Genomic DNA, 16283 nt, shown 5'->3' with positions numbered 1-16283 from the left:
GGTAGATACATGCCACTTAATGCAGGCTTTTCCCAGCACCTAAAGTTAAGCACCATTTGTTGAAATTAGCCCAGTGTATGTATTTATGAGTCCATTTCTGCATATAAATCATGTCTGGACTCCGCCCCTTGACCCGATCTCCCTAAGGCTCTCCTGCCGCTGCAAAGTGGCGGCGCGTCTCTGGACTCCGCCCCTTGACCCGGTACATGACTCTTAAAACTTGCCTCTTTGCGGCGCACGCCTTCATTGCACTGGAACTACTGCTCACTTTGCACTGCTCTCTGCACTATTATATTGTTTTAAATATATTTTAAATCTGTTTTATGATTGTTGTTTTTACCTGCTTCTTAATTTGCCTCTTCAGATTTCCCTAGGGCTCTCCTGCCGCCGCAAAGCGGCGGCGCGTCTCTGGACTCCGCCCCTTGACCCGGTACATGACTCTTAAAACTTGCCTCTTTGCGGCGCACGCCAAAGGAGCGCACCTAAGGAGCATTTTATGCTCCTTGATGTGCTCCTTTGTGTGCTACTGCAGGGTGCCAAGAATAAATCTCAGAGGTTTTCTCTTAATCCCTCCAAGTTTCTTTTTAATTGTCAGTTAATCTTTTTCTTATATTTAACATTTATTCTTTCGGGTTTTTTTACATATCGGTTTCCTCTTAGTTCCACTACAAATTCTTGTCAACCAATGGAGCCCTTTTCCCTTATTCCAGTCATTCAAAGTTTTCAACCTAAAATCAACGGTATATCCTCTTTCACACCTCGTTCCTCAAATTACATAAATATTCCATTAACTTACATAAAAAATAACTCAAATCCAGTAGCCACTAGAGAAAGCCAAATTAAGATTGGTCTTATTAATACTCGTTCCCTCAAAACCAAATTTCATCTGCTTAAAGACTTAATTAATCATAATTCATTAGATATCCTATGCATTATAGAAACTTGGTTAGTCAATGGGGAAGAAGCCTATCTTTCATACGCCTGTCCTTCAGGTTATTCTTTTCTTTATAATCATCGATCTCACAAGCGAGGTGGTGGGTTAGCAATTATATTTCGTAAATCTCTAGTAACTGTCACCGAGCGTTCTCCAGCTAATTCCCCTATAGAATTTCTACAATTTACTGTCAATATTAGGCCAAAGATAGACGCACTTCTTCTCTACCTGCCTCCTCCAATCTCCCGAGATAATTTGACTCATTTACAAGCCTTACTGTATGACTTTGGTTCCTCCTCCCAAAATCCTTTAATCCTTGGTGACTTCAATATTCACTTCGATGAGGTGAATAATCATAACACTATAGAAATACTCGCTTACATCAATCATCTGGATTTATATCCCTTTCTTAAACTCCCCACTCACCAAGCAGGTCATATTCTGGATATGGTTTTAGTTCCCAAATTATTATTATTATTATTATTATTAGGTTCTTATATCCCGCCATACCCAAAGAGTTCTAGGCGGTTCACATCCGTTACATTAGGATCCGGTCTGAACACGGATTTACAAAAATTTTGTCGGAATTGCGGGTAGCGCGGAAGGAGGCAAAGTAGTTTTAGCACAGGTTTATCATAGTTGGGTTAGAAGATAAAAAGGAGGAAGTGGGAAACCAGAAGAGGGGGGGGAGAGGGAGGTGGGGGTGGGGGGGGGGTTGGAGTGTATGCGGGGAGTAAGGACTAAGGGTCTTGTTCGCGGAAGAGGTGTGTTTTGAGAAGTTTTCTGAAGTCTAGGTAGGTCGGGGCCTCTAGCATCATTTGGGCTAGCCAAGGGTTCAGCTTGGCCGCCTGGAAGGCGAAGGTTTTGTCGATGAATCTTTTGAGCTGGCATGATTTTATGGAGGGGAAGGTAAACAACTGGATTCTGCGGGATTTCTTGTTGGTGCAATACATATTGAAATGTGGGGAGAGGTATTTTGGTGAGAGACCAAATACTGTCTTGTAACAGATGCAGGCGAACTTGAAGAGGACTCGGGATTCGAAGGGTAGCCAGTGCAGTTGGTGGTAGAAGGGGGTGATGTGTTCCCATTTGTTCAGGCCGAAAATGAGGTGGACAGCTGTATTTTGAATCAGTTTTAGTCTTCTGGTGATTTTCTTTGTGGAGCTTAGGTAAATGATATTGCAATAATCCAGTATGCTGAGGATAGAGGATTGAACTAATAGTCGAAATGCAGTGTCATCGAAGTATTTCTTTATGGTACGGAGTTTCCAGAGTGCTGAAAGGCCTTTCTTGACAGTGAGGTCGGTGTGATTTTCTAGGGATAGATGTTTGTCAAGCGTGACTCCTAGTATTTTTAATGTTTGTTCGAGTGGGAAAACCAATCCTTTCACCTGGATTGTGGTGTCTTTGATTTTGTCTTTGGGGGTGGCTAGAAAGAATTTTGTTTTGTCTGGGTTGAGCTTTAGTTTGAAGGAGAGCATCCAGAGTTCTATCTGGCTGAGTATGCTAGTTATGTAGTTGAGGAGATCCTGGGATAGACTGGTTAGAGGGTTAGCCATCTCCCACTATTCTCTTGGTCCCAACTTTTCAGTCCCCTTGTCTGATCATCATTTTGTCTCATTAACTTATAGCTGTCCACATTTTAAGGTTTCTTCTGCTCACAAAACCTTCGTTTCAAGAGATTTGCGTAAACTTTCATCCGAATCTATAATTTCTATTTTCGACCTTGAACTGCCCAAAATTATTACAGGTTCTTTAGACGTCTCCCTCGCCCTTTGGAACAGAAATATCACATCTCTACTTGATAAATTAGCTCCACTCCAAACTAAAACTATTACTGCTCGGAAAACGCAAAATCCTTGGTTCTCAGCAGAACTAAGCATCATAAAAAAGCAACTGCGATCATTGGAGCGCAAATGGAGACACCAAAAAACCATAGTTAACCTAGAAAAATTTAAAGAACATTCAAGATATTATAAATCTAAAATTAACAAGGCAAAAATGGATTATTTCTCACAACTAATTGAAAAAGCTCGAAACCCTTCCACTCTTTTTTCAATTCTTAAATCAATACAACCTAATACCAAACAGTCAAATCCGACGAATACCAATTTACCATCTGCTCAGGAATTTGCAAATTATTTCATAGATAAAATAGCCTTCATTAGGACAAAGTTTAATTCACAATCTACCCTTGACCCTGCTTCTGATCAACCTACCCCACTTCCATTTTCTTCTAAATGCTCTCAATTTAAGCTTCCTAGCTTGACAGAAATAGAATCCCTTACTAAAACCCTTAATACTAAAGGTTCACAAACCGAAATAATTCCCCCTATTATTTATAAGCAATACTTCCCTATTTTTGGTCCATTTATCCTTGCTCTGGTGAATAAAAGTCTCCAAGAAAGTACCATGCCATTAGATTGGAAGAATTCCATTATTCATCCCATCATCAAAGACTATAGAATCAGCTCTGAGGTTCATTCGAACTACAGACCTATCGCTAACATTCCTTTTTTAGCAAAGCTAACAGAGAAGGTGGTATTTAATCAACTTGCCGAATTTGTTGAAAAAACCAATATCTTGCATCCTAATCAAACGGGTTTTAGGCAGCATCACTCAACCGAACACTCCTTATTAGGTATGTCTACATCTATACTTTATTTTTTAGACCACCATAAGTCGGTCCTTCTTATCTCTCTTGATTTGTCATCAGCTTTTGATACCATTGACCATAGCCTTCTCTTGGAAAGACTACAGTCCCTCGGAATCACTGATCAGGTCTTCTCATGGTTTAAATCTTATTTTACTAATCGCTCCTCAGTCATAACCTTTAATAATAGTACATCAAACACATTTTCAGCTTCATATGGTATTCCACAAGGCTCCATTCTTTCTCCTTTATTATTTAAAATTTCCTTAGCGCCACTCCTAACCCTTTGCCAATCTATCGGCTTTCATGTCTTTGCATACGCAGATGACATTCAACTTATACACCAGCTAGAATATAATAACTCTGACGAAATAGCATCTGTCAATAGGAAACTCGAGCTTGTTCATCAATGGCTAGAGACTAACCGGCTAGCCTTAAATAGTGAGAAAACAAATGTTATGTTCTTCCCATGGAAGGATGACCAAAAGCTGCTTTCTCCAATTACCATTAAAGGTTCAACCCTACAATTAACAAGTAGCATCAAGATCTTAGGAGTTATCTTTGATAATAAACTCACTTACCATGAACACATTAATAGTATTGTCAGATCCACATTTTTTCGACTACGGCAAATTCGTTCAGTTTCAAAATTTCTATCCCCTAAATCCATAAATATTTTAGTTCATTCTTTGGTAATCTCGAAAATTGATTACTGTAATGCACTGTTCAAAGGTATTGCTTTAAAAGAAATTCGTCGTTTACAGATCATACAAAATGCTTCTATAAAACTTATAAAAAACGCAAAAAAATTTGACCACGTTACTCCGCTACTCAGGGAAGCACATTGGCTTCCTGTAGCACATCGAATAACCTACAAATTAAACTTATTAGTTTTCAAAAGCCTTCTTTGTAAGTTTCCCTCTTTTATTTATAGAGTTTTGATCCCCTATACCCCACTTAGAGTTCTTAGATCCATTGATCAACATCTTTTGACAATCCCTTCTTTAAAAATCATAAATACACGGCGAAATTCAATCTTCTCCGTCACAGCACCACAAACTTGGAATTTACTTCCAATCAATATTCGTGAGGAATTAGATTTGGTTAAATTTAAAAGTAAGCTCAAATGTTTTCTTTTTAAAGATGCATTTGATAACTGATATAACCAGTACGTATGACCCGACCAAAGTTTTTTTTTAGATCTCATATGTACTTTTTTAGCCTTCATTTGTCTTCCTTTCCTAATGTTGTTTACCATAAATGTTTTCTTTCCCTTTTTTAAAAAAATTGTATTTCTTTCCCATGCTCGTCTTATGTATTTTGTTTTTGTTTTTTATATGAAATTGTCAGTCTCCCCCCTATTAACTTGTGTTATGTTTATACTTTGTACATCGCTTAGAATGTTGAATAAGCGATAAATCAAATATTGAATAAACTTGGAAACTTGGAATAATGCTTTATAAAATTACTCCACCACAACTGAAAGAGGAGAATCATAATGCAACATGAGAGATTCATTATTACCCATAACAAACAGCTGTAAATGTAATGGATTAGCACTGGTCAAAAGAATTGGTGTTTGGAGATATTTCCATTGTATTCCTTCATATCAAAGTCAAAGTTTGGAAAATTAATCCAGAGGAGTGTATCCCTAGAGGGACATAGTCCCCCAGACTTATTCACATTTTCTCTTCTGCAGGACCATTATTAATATCTCTGTCTCAGTGAACTGATGCCTGTGCTTTGTAACACTGCACTTGAACAAGCTCTTATGTATCATGCTGAGGTAAGAGAAATAGTCTTGACTCATGTGCCCACTGAGCTTGGAAGAGCGACTATAGCAGGACTTCATTAATTTAACAGAGGGCCAGGAGTCATTCGGCATACTTTTACTGTGAGGTTAAGTCTCAGAAATGAGTTCAGTGGGTAAGACAACCAGCTACTTTTTTGCTTCACTTCTCTAGGCAAATTTTCAGCTGAACTGTCTAGATTTATTCAGGAAAATCTAGTACGTCAAAATTGAAGTGACTAGATTTTGAGGGGTAGTTACCAAGCTGTGGTAAAATAATGCATCTTATTGTAACAATATTTTGCCATGAGTCACTAATCTGCAGTACCTCCAATAGGTATAAATTTGCTTTGCTGAAGTCCACATTCCTAGTTGCAGAAACACAGAAAGCAGACCTCAAGTCTATATCTTAACAAGACCACTGGTAGGATAAATTAACTCACCCCCACCCCTTCAATCCATAATGAAATTAAGCATCCCTTCACTCCCTTCCCAATTTCAAGCCTAAAGCTTTCCACCCCCTGAAACCATCCCCTGACTCCAATCAAGTGATTAGTGGGTGAGGGGGCAAGAGGAAATTCCAGATGATTCTGCTTGAGTGGTGCAAGATGCAAAATAGCAGTTGTCAACCCCTAGTAGTAGTCTGTTGGTACTATCTCTAAGGGTTAAGCTGACAAATAAGGGCACAGCTATTTTGATCACTGGTACTGACAAAGCAGGAGTATCTGGAGATCATGCCTGCCCCCCTCCCCCCCCCAGCCACCAGAGAAGCCCATGGTAAGAGCCAGATCCATCTAGAAAATGAGTAGTTAGGATACTTTGCAGGGGCCATGTCTGATCTTGGGTGTTTGGGGGGGAGGGGAGGGGGTTCCTTACTGATGATATAGAAGAATGTTGGGGGTTGGGGCTTCCTTATTGGAGATATATGGGGATGGGATCATTTTGAAAGATGTTGGTTCCTTAGTGCCTTGCCTATAGTACAGATGTAACCACTATCAGCTTTACAGGTGAGGTTAATATCTGCAATGTGCACTAACTGCATGGACAGGTGTTGGGCATGCCCTCATTACTGCACAGGTTTTAAAGTCATCAGACAGTAAGTTTTGCACTTAATGCATAGTAATTGCAAAATTTTACTGCACTTTAGTACATCAGAAATAGAAATGCATTTCTTAAAAATGGTAGTGGTAAGTCAGATCAGGTTTTCTACATCTTGGATACGCTGGAACAGGGAATGCTGTGAAGATAGCATTCATGGTCCCTAGGCCATCAGGATGTTTGGTTATATGTTACTATATCTTAGCTCAAGCTATTCAGTAGTAGTTTGAGATGAGTTACCAGCATTGTAATTCCCTGAGCCCACGGGTTTTATAATCAGATGCAATGGGAGGGGGAGCAAGTGAAAATCAAAAGAAGTTTCAATGACATTTGAACCCTGGTTTCCTAACCACTAGGATTCTGGAAGCAATAATGAGAGGGAAAAATTTATTACAAACTTACTATATCACTTTTAGCTGTTAAAGCAGGACAAATCTGTGCACATTCTAAAAAATAAAAAATAAATAAATCCGTAAATAAAGGAACTACAAATTAAAGCTCATGCTATCATGCTCCCAACATTGATTCCAAATGAACTAAAAATAAAAAGAGAAAGGAACAGTGAAGCAAAAAATAATAATAATAATAATTTTTTTAAAGACCTGTAAAAGAAGCAGATTTATTCTATTTGAACATTTCACCCCATGCACCAAAACCAAGAATAACTGATAAAGAATGAGACCTGGAAAATGTAAACGCTTCCATGATCTCCTAGTTTTATTGATTGATAGGGCAATAAGTTCAGCCCTGGAGATTCATGTCTACTTTCACCAACTCAGAAGTCATGCTTGGTGAAGAAGAAAACCATCATAACACATCCACAGTCACTCCCAACCATTCTAATTTTAACAATAAACAATTCAGGTCAACTGAATCAAAAGCTCTAGAAACATCTAAAGATATCAAACAATATATTTCATGCTAATCCATTTCTTCCTTTAACATCTCCATAATGGATACCAACAATTCACACTATGGGCTTTTCAAAACACAAACTGAAATGGGTTCAAACAGACCTACAAACTTCTCTAATTGGCTTAAAACCATTTTCTTCAAAACCTTTTCCAAAAATAGAACCACCGATATAGGACGATAATTACTTATTTGAACAGTATCCAAGCAAACTTTCTTAATAACTGGTTTCACATTCAATTGTTTACAGTTATCAGGAAGCACTTCCTCTTGTAAAGATTTATTTACTATCCTTGTAACCTCAGGCACAATTTCAGAGGCCAATTGTCCAGTGGCGTACCTAGCATATGTGACACCAGGGGTCCATCATTTTTGGACCCTCCCCATCTGTATGAAAACATGATTTTTAGTAACAATCCACACGTCACACATAAGTACCTAGGAAAAGGCAGCATCTTACATACTGCAATGAGCAGTACAATATCAATACACCCATTGCAAAACTAAACAAGCCAGACTAGTACAGATCAATCCTGCAGTCAATCCTAACAAAAAAACATATCTTTCGAACACACAGAACACACCTTCGCCTAGTATAGAATATGTAATCACAAACTAATCCCTCCCTCTTTTACAAAACTGTAGTGTGGATTTTAGCTACGGAGGTAACAGCTCTGATGCTCATAGAATTCTGATCATCAGAGCTGCTACCACCACGGCTGGTGCTATAAAACGCTTCACAGTTTTGTAAAAGGGGGGATAAAATAGAAATACATAGATAAAGGTTAAATTGAACCAGCAAGAAGTTGGACTCTGCATACAATGCTTCACAGAAATAGTGACACATGTCTCCTAAAGCAATAAATAAATAGAAATTTTTTTTCTACCTTTGTTTTCTGTCCCGCGATGACTGTAGCTGCCTGCTGCCAGTCCACCCCACTCTGACGTACTTGCTCTAGAGCGGACTCAGCAACCGCATGCTGTAAGGTCCCGCGATAACTCATCTGCTGGCTCTGCTCTAGAAGAAGTAAGTTACATTGGAGGGGATGGACCCGGCAGACGCAGGGAGTAGTGGCATAGTCCCGCAATGACTGTGTCTGCCAGCAGACGAGTCATCGTGGGACCTTCTTGCACCTCAGCGCGGCTGCCGACTCTGCTGAAGAGAAAGTAAGTCAGTGTAACGTGACCATTTATTTTTTCATTATAAGGGGACATCTATTAATTGACTGTGTATCCTTTCTTTCTTTCTGCACACAGGCCCAACAATTGTCCCTTTCTATTCCCTCCCTCCTTCCTTCCCGTGTACATAGTGCCTCCAGTGCCTCCTTCCCATGTCCTTAGTGCCCCCAGTGCCTCCTTCTTATGTCCCCCACTACCTTCCAGATTTTGCCCACCCTAAAGCCAGCAAGCTCTGCCACCTCTCCATTTTTTTCTCTCTGTCACCACCCCATCCCCTATGCTCTGGCATCTCTCTCTTCTCCTTTCTTTCCTTCGCACCCCATAGTCTGGTATCTTCCCTTCCCTGATTCTCTGGCATCTCTCTCCTTTCCTTTTCTTCCATCTTTCCCTCCCCCTCCATGCTATCACATCTCCCCCTTCCTTTTCCCTTAGTCTGGCATACCTTCCTCTTTCCCTCCAAGCCCTGGCATCTCCTTTAATTCCCTCCCTCATCTTCCTTCTCCCTCCAGCTGGGTACAGCAACACTCTCCCCTGCAGCTCTGGACTTCCCCACACCTGCTCCCCCCAAATTGCCATGCTTCGGTTCCTCTTCTTCCTTCCTCCCTCCCCCTGCGGGACCCTGCAGCACCATCAACTCTTACTCCCTCTAACACCGGCCCTGCAGCTCCGGACTTCTCCACACCTTCTCCCCCCCCTCCCCCGGATCGCTCTATACTACCTCCTTTACTTTTTAACATTTTTTTAGCGCCTCTCTTGACTGTCTCACAATCCATCGGTTTTACCACATTTGCTTACGTGGATGATGTCCAACTTCTTCATTCCATCGATTTAAATAATAAGGAAGAAGTAGTTCTCATTAATCACAAATTGGAAAAAATTTAATCCTGGTTGGATGTTAACAAACTTTCACTTAACATTAATAAATCTAAACTAATGATCTTTCCGTTAAAAGAAGGTACAACACTTCAAGCTCCCTTGAAATTTGAATCCTCCCCTATTAAAACTGTTCCAACTTTAAAGCTTTTGGGCGTTACACTTGACAGTAAATTTTCATATCATTCTCATATCAGCGCAGTCATCCAGAAATGTTTCCATCGTTTGAGAATGATTCGTTCTCTTTCTAAGTTACTGGAACCTGCCGCACTGAAAACTTTAATTCACTCATTGGTAATTTCCTGTTTAGATTACTGTAATGCCCTTTATAAGGGCGTTACAAAAAAGGAGATCAGACGTCTACAGATCGTCCAAAATACCGCTATTAAGATCATTAGCGGGGCAAAGAAATATGATCACGTCTCCCACCTTCTAATCAACGCTCATTGGTTGCCAATCGAACACAGGATTAATTATAAAATTTTACTTTTAACATTTACAACTAGAATGAATAACCAACCCGATTTTATTAATAGCCTTTTAATCCCGTATGTTACGTCAAAATCCCTCCGCTCAACTTCTCAAAATCTTTTAGTTATACCTTCATTAAAATCAATTAATACTTTACGCATCAACAACTTTGCTGTTACTGCTCCTTCTCTCTGGAATTTATTGCCTATATATCTTCGTAACGAATCAGATAAAAAACAATTTAAAAGACATTTTTATTCCAAGACGGTTTTTGTTAAAATGCCCTTTTAAGGGCCAAGTTTATAATCAAATCTTAATCTTTCTTAATAATTTTTTACCTAACCTATTGTTTTAGCCATTTATGTTCTGCCTATCCTATATCAATTGTAGTTCTTCCCCATTCTTTTGTTGCCGTATGTCTGTGCAAGTCACTTGTTTTCCCTGTTTTAATATACGTCTCAATGTAACTGTTTAACTTGTTTTTATGTAATTTTATTATGTTAACCGCTTAGAAATTAGATTAAGCGGTCAAACAAATATTTTAATAAACTTGTATCCATCTGTGGAGACGTCTAACCTCGGCCTGCCCCGGAACTCTTACTGCAGCAGCAGCAGCCCGTCTAGGCAGGAACAGGAAGTTACTGTTGCAGTAAGAGTTCCAGGGCAGGCCGAAGTTAGACGTCTCCACTGATGGATACAGCGCTGCGATCCGGGGGGTGGGGGGGTGGGGCAGGTGTGGGGAAGTCCGGAGCTGCAGGGCTGGCGTTACACGCAATGACAACAGGACAGCTAAGCATCCGATGTCGCCTTCAAAACCGGGCCGGCTGCAATTGTCTTAATATCCCAAATAAACATGAATCTTCAGTGCCCAGGTAAGTGTAATATCACTGTTGTCACCTCAGATTCGCCAACCTCATATGGAGCCCAACAATCTATCCCTAGGGATGAATTCCCTTCATCTTGATCTGAACAAGCGAGAGGTCACATCACCAACAACAGTCAATTTAGTCTCCAAATATTCAGCAAACCTATCAGCATCAGGACCACCATATACATTAATCCCCTTATAGCCATCCACTAAATACCTCACAGTAGACTATAATTCACATGGTCTATTCAAAGCATTTTTCACTCTTTCCTGAAATAATTTATTGCTTTCATTATCACATAAACTATGGTACTCCAGTAGCCAAATCTTAAAGCTATTATAATCAACACTATCTAAAGTTTTCCTCCATTTACACTCAGATTGCCACAATTCATGCCTCACCTGTACACAGGTCCAGATCTCCATGGACAAGGTTTATAATCCTCATTTACATTAACCAATTTTTCTGCAGCTACCACATCCAAGGCTTCTCTCAATGACTCATTCCAATGATCCACAATCACATGCAGAGAGAGTGACTCATCCAAACCCCACCCCACCAACATTTGGATCTCAAATTGTGGCCATACCAAAACTCTCTGCAGCACATTTTTCATCCTCAATTCCATCCTGAAGAAAAACATTGAATAATGGACTGTCCACTCCAGTCCACTGATTTTACCAAAATAGTACCTTCCACCATACTTAACTTTTGCCTTTAAAAAAACAAAAAACAAATCCAGCACATGCCCCGTCTGATGCTTCTTAAATTTAACCGCTTGCATCAAATTAAATGCAGATAACATAGAAATAATATATGTTCGTACTGCATGAACTCATCTCAAACAGTACATTAAAATTACCTAAAATACATACAGTAATTTGGTCAAATCAACTGGAAAACCCATTATAAATTCCAAAGTGGAAATCCATGCAATCTAACAATGCCAGGAGGTAAATACACCACACATAAAACCATATACTTATTTTCTACGATCAAACATTCTCCCAAATCACTCACCATAGAATCAACTAACTTAAAAAACAAAAGGAATTGACCCCAAAATATCCACAAAGAAGAAAATCCAGAGAAAACCAAAAAAACTCTGTGGAGTGACGATGTTCCCAAATGGACTTTATTTGAAAGTATCAAAGTTCCAAAGGTACACTAAAATCATCCACATAAAATAATTCCATCCACATAAAAGTAAATCATCCACATAAGAGCCTTAAATAAAGTCCATTTGGGAACATCATCAACTAACTTAAAACACAAAACAAAATTAAAAAAATCATGACCCCCTCCCCCTAATTTCCTAAAATGACAAGCCCATTCCCACCTAAAACCTAGGGAGACAACACTGTCTAATCAACACCAATTTTTTTTTTTTTTTAACCATGATTCTGTAACACACAACACATCATAACCATTCATACTTAAAAGATCATGGATCAAAGGGAGCTTATTTCTAGCGGACCACTCATTCAAATAACCACACTTTAACTACCTTGTAAATCAACACCACACATTCTCTGAACCACCCTTAGATACGATTTCACTCCAGGATTTTTTCTTCTACATTACATTACTCCAGCTAAAAGACCATAGTGCCCATTCCCCATAATTACAGCAATAGCAGGCATTGCATAAACAACGTAGATAAAACAGCAGTTGACTAGTAAAAGAGAAAAGACACCAGTTACACAGAGGGCTCCTTTTATTAAGGTGCGCTAGCGTTTTTAACGCACGCACCCTACGCGTCTAGAACTAATGCCTGCTCAATGCTGGCGTTAAGGTCTAGCGCGCGGGGCAATGTAGCGTGCATTATTCCGTGCGTTAAAGCCCTAGCACACCTTAGTAATAGGAGCCCAGAGTCTGATTTCATAAATAGGGTGGAGCAAGCTCCATCACCCTGCTACTTGAGAAACAGCAGTTCAGGTGCCAAAATTATGTTCAAGCAAATACAAAATCAATAATTTTAAAAAATCTTAGAAATCAGCATGTTGAACCATCAGAAGTGCTGCTCAAAGATCACTTTGCTTTCAATGAGACTAAAGCCCTATAATCCTCATCGGTTCAAAACACACTCACATTTTCCATAAATTTTTTATTTTTTTCATTTTCAAACTTTAATTCCATTCACAAAAATTATCTCAGTTTAAAAGCTCCACTGCTCCTCTTAATATTTAATCAGCAAGAGGATTAACAAACTTTTCCTCCCCTATTTACCCTCTCGTCTCATGTACGTCACCGCGTAAATGTTCCCCTTTTTTCCTTTTTAGCCATTAATATGATTTTACTCTACTTCATTTAAGACTTTTTTTTTTAATGTATTTTATTGTTATCCATTTAGACATTTGCTTGATAAACGTATACCAAAAATAAAGAAAACTTGAAACTTGATTAACTTCCTACACAAAATCATGGTTTATGTAGTGCTAAATCAAGTATCAGGCATGCTATCTGCTGCTTAGGTACACCAAGGATGACTAAAGAAAACAAAATAAAACCAAACTAGATAAGAGCATATTTCATCCCATATTTAGTCTGCTGAACTGATCCTGCATATTCAGTGCTCCTGGCACTGATTATCTAGGTCTCAGCAGTTACCTGGAAATTAACCGGGCACTGGCTGATATTCAGACTAATGCCCGGTTAACTTTAGCACATAAGTTAAGACAGGTTTTTTTTTTTTAGAAATTAAACTAAAACTTAATTTTATAGACCGGATCTTCAGCCAAAAAAGTACTCGACTCGGTTTACAATAATGTAAGTATATTACATAAATATAGAAGAAGAATGTAATCTAGAATGCCTTAGGGCTCCTTTTACAAAGGTGCATTAGGGCCTTAACACGCGGAATAGCGCATGCTAAAATGCTGTGCATGCTAGCCGCTACCGCCTCCTCTTGAGCCTGCGGTAGTTTTTCGGGTAGCGCACGCTAAAAACGCTGGTGTACCTTTGTAAAAGGAGCCCATAGTTTCCAAAGTGTTTAGTAAACAAGAAAATTTTCAGAGCTTTCCAAAATAAAATGAAGGGGCCTAGACTTCTAAGTGAAAGCAGTAACTCATTCCAGAGCTCAGTTAGTTTGAAAATGAAAGAGTGGCTGAATCTCTTGAAAGTTCTGTTTTTACCCCTAAGGGAAGGAAATGTAAGTTTTAATTTATTTGAACTCCTAGCGAGATGAGATCTGTGTACGCTCCAATCTAAAGGAACCAAAGTAATAAAAATGCCAAAAAGAATTTTAAATGCAATACAAACACACTTAAATTGAATTCTAAGATACACTGTCGAGCTTTATACAATTAGCCAGTTAGAAAATTGAATATCATTGCTAACAATATAAGAACATAAGAATAACCAATGGTCTATTTTGCCCAATATCCTGTTTCCAACAGTGGCCAATCCAGATCACAAATACCTAGAACAAACCCAAATAGTAGCAAAATTTCATGCTACCGATCCAGGGGAAGCAATGGCTTCCTCCATGCCTGTCTCAATAGCAGACTAATAGATAAGTAGACTAAAAAAAGATAAGTAGGCGCTCTGCCCACACTCTGCCCCGGCCCGCCCCTAGCCTAGCTAGTTAAGAGGTGGCCAGTTAATGGTAAAGTGCCACTGAATAAGGTGTGCTGGATTGCTCAGCAGGATGGAAAAAGGCATGAGCCTCTCTTGCCTAGTTAAGCCCTTTTGAATATTGGGTGGAACATAAGAACATAAAAATTTGCCACTGCTGGGTCAGACCAGTAGCCCATCGTGCCCAGCAGTCCGCTCCCGCGGTGGCCCCCAGGTCAAAGACCAGTGCCCTGAGACCAGCCCTACATGCCAACAGGAACCCTTCTAACTTTGTCTTAAATCCCTGGAGGGTGTTTTCCCCTATAACAACCTCTGGAAGAGCGTTCCAGTTTTCCACCACTCTCTGGATGAAGAACAACTTCCTTACGTTTATATGGAATCTATCCCCTTTTAACTCTAAAGCGTGCCCTCTCGTTCTCCCTACCTTGGAGAGGGTGAACAACCTGTCTTTATCTACTAAGACTATTCCCTTAAATATCTTGAATGTTTCTATCATGTCCCCTCTCAGTCTCCTCTTTTCAAAGGAGAAGAGGCCCAGTTTCTCTAATCTCTCACTGTACGGCAACTCCTCTAGCCCCTTTACCATTTTAGTCGCTCTTCTCTGGACCCTTTCGAGTAGTACTGTGTCCTTCTTCATGTATGGCGACCAGTACTGGACGAAGTACTCCAGGTGAGGGCGCACCATGACCTGGTACAGCGGCATGATAACCTCCGAATCATTCCCAGCATTCTGTTCGCCCTTTTCACCACCGCCGCGCATTGCACGGATGGCTTCATCGACTTGGCGACCAGTACTTTCCTGGGGGGGGTCTCTCCAATTACCGCCCCAGACATCCTGTATTCATGTATAAGATTTTTGTTACTAACATGCATCACCTTATCAACCATGTTGAACCTCATCTGCCATTTCGATGCCCATTCCTCGAGCCTGATTATGTCACGTTGCAGATGTTCACAATCCTCCTGCGTCATCACTACTCTGAATAACTTCATATTGTCCGCAAATTTAATCACCTCACTTGTCGTACCAATTTCCAGATCGTTTATAAATATGTTGAAGAGCACGGGTCCAAGCACCGAACCCTGCGGCACTCCACTGGTGACGCTTTTCCAGTCCGAGTATTGTCCATTTACTCTCACTCTCTGTTTCCTATCCGCCAGTGAATTTTTAATCCACGTGAGTATTTCACCATCGATTCCATGGCTCGCAATTTTTCAAAGTAGTCGTTCATGCGGAACCTTGTCAAAAGCTTTCTGAAAATTCAGATATACAATGTGACTGGGTTACCCTTGTGTCTCCGTCTGTTTACTCCCTTTAAGAAGTGCAGCAAGTTCATCAAGCAAGATCTTCCTCTGCTGTCTGGCAGGCCTGGAACCTTCTCTCCGACGTCAGAATTGACGTTGGGGGAAAGGCTTGTGAGCCGGCCGCGTGCAGCGTGTGACTCGCTGCACGCGCTGTGGCCCATCCCTGCGCAGAGTTGCTGCTGGGAGGAGGGTGAAGCGCATCAGCTACAGCATGGTAGCAGGGTCAGCTGCGGGGGTGGGGGGTGGTGCAGCGGGCAGGCTTTGTAAAAGGAGTCCTATATTGGTAGTTCTAGTGGTACTGATAGGAATGAGCTGAGCAGCAGAATTCAGTGATTACGTGAACATATTGTTTTCAGCTTTGATTTCGTAAAGTATCGCTTTAAAGCCTCAGCAGAAACGCAATACACTTTCAGTTCACAGGTAATAAATTTCATATGAGGGGGCCACTGAAGAGTTCTCAGCCCAAGAAAGAAAAGAATGAGGTGGAGCTATGAAGCTTACAAATTATTCCATACTTTTCTTGAAACTTCATTTCAATGACATTAAATGAAAGGAAAAGTGTCAAAAAAAGTGTAAAATACTTAAGTTTCATGGCTCTACATCATTCTCTTCTTGGTTGGGCTG

This window comes from Geotrypetes seraphini, chromosome 5, assembly GCF_902459505.1.
Source record: "Geotrypetes seraphini chromosome 5, aGeoSer1.1, whole genome shotgun sequence".
Lineage (NCBI taxonomy): Eukaryota > Metazoa > Chordata > Amphibia > Gymnophiona > Dermophiidae > Geotrypetes > Geotrypetes seraphini.
The sequence above is the reverse complement of the archived record's forward strand: the minus strand, read 5'-3'. Positions refer to the sequence as shown.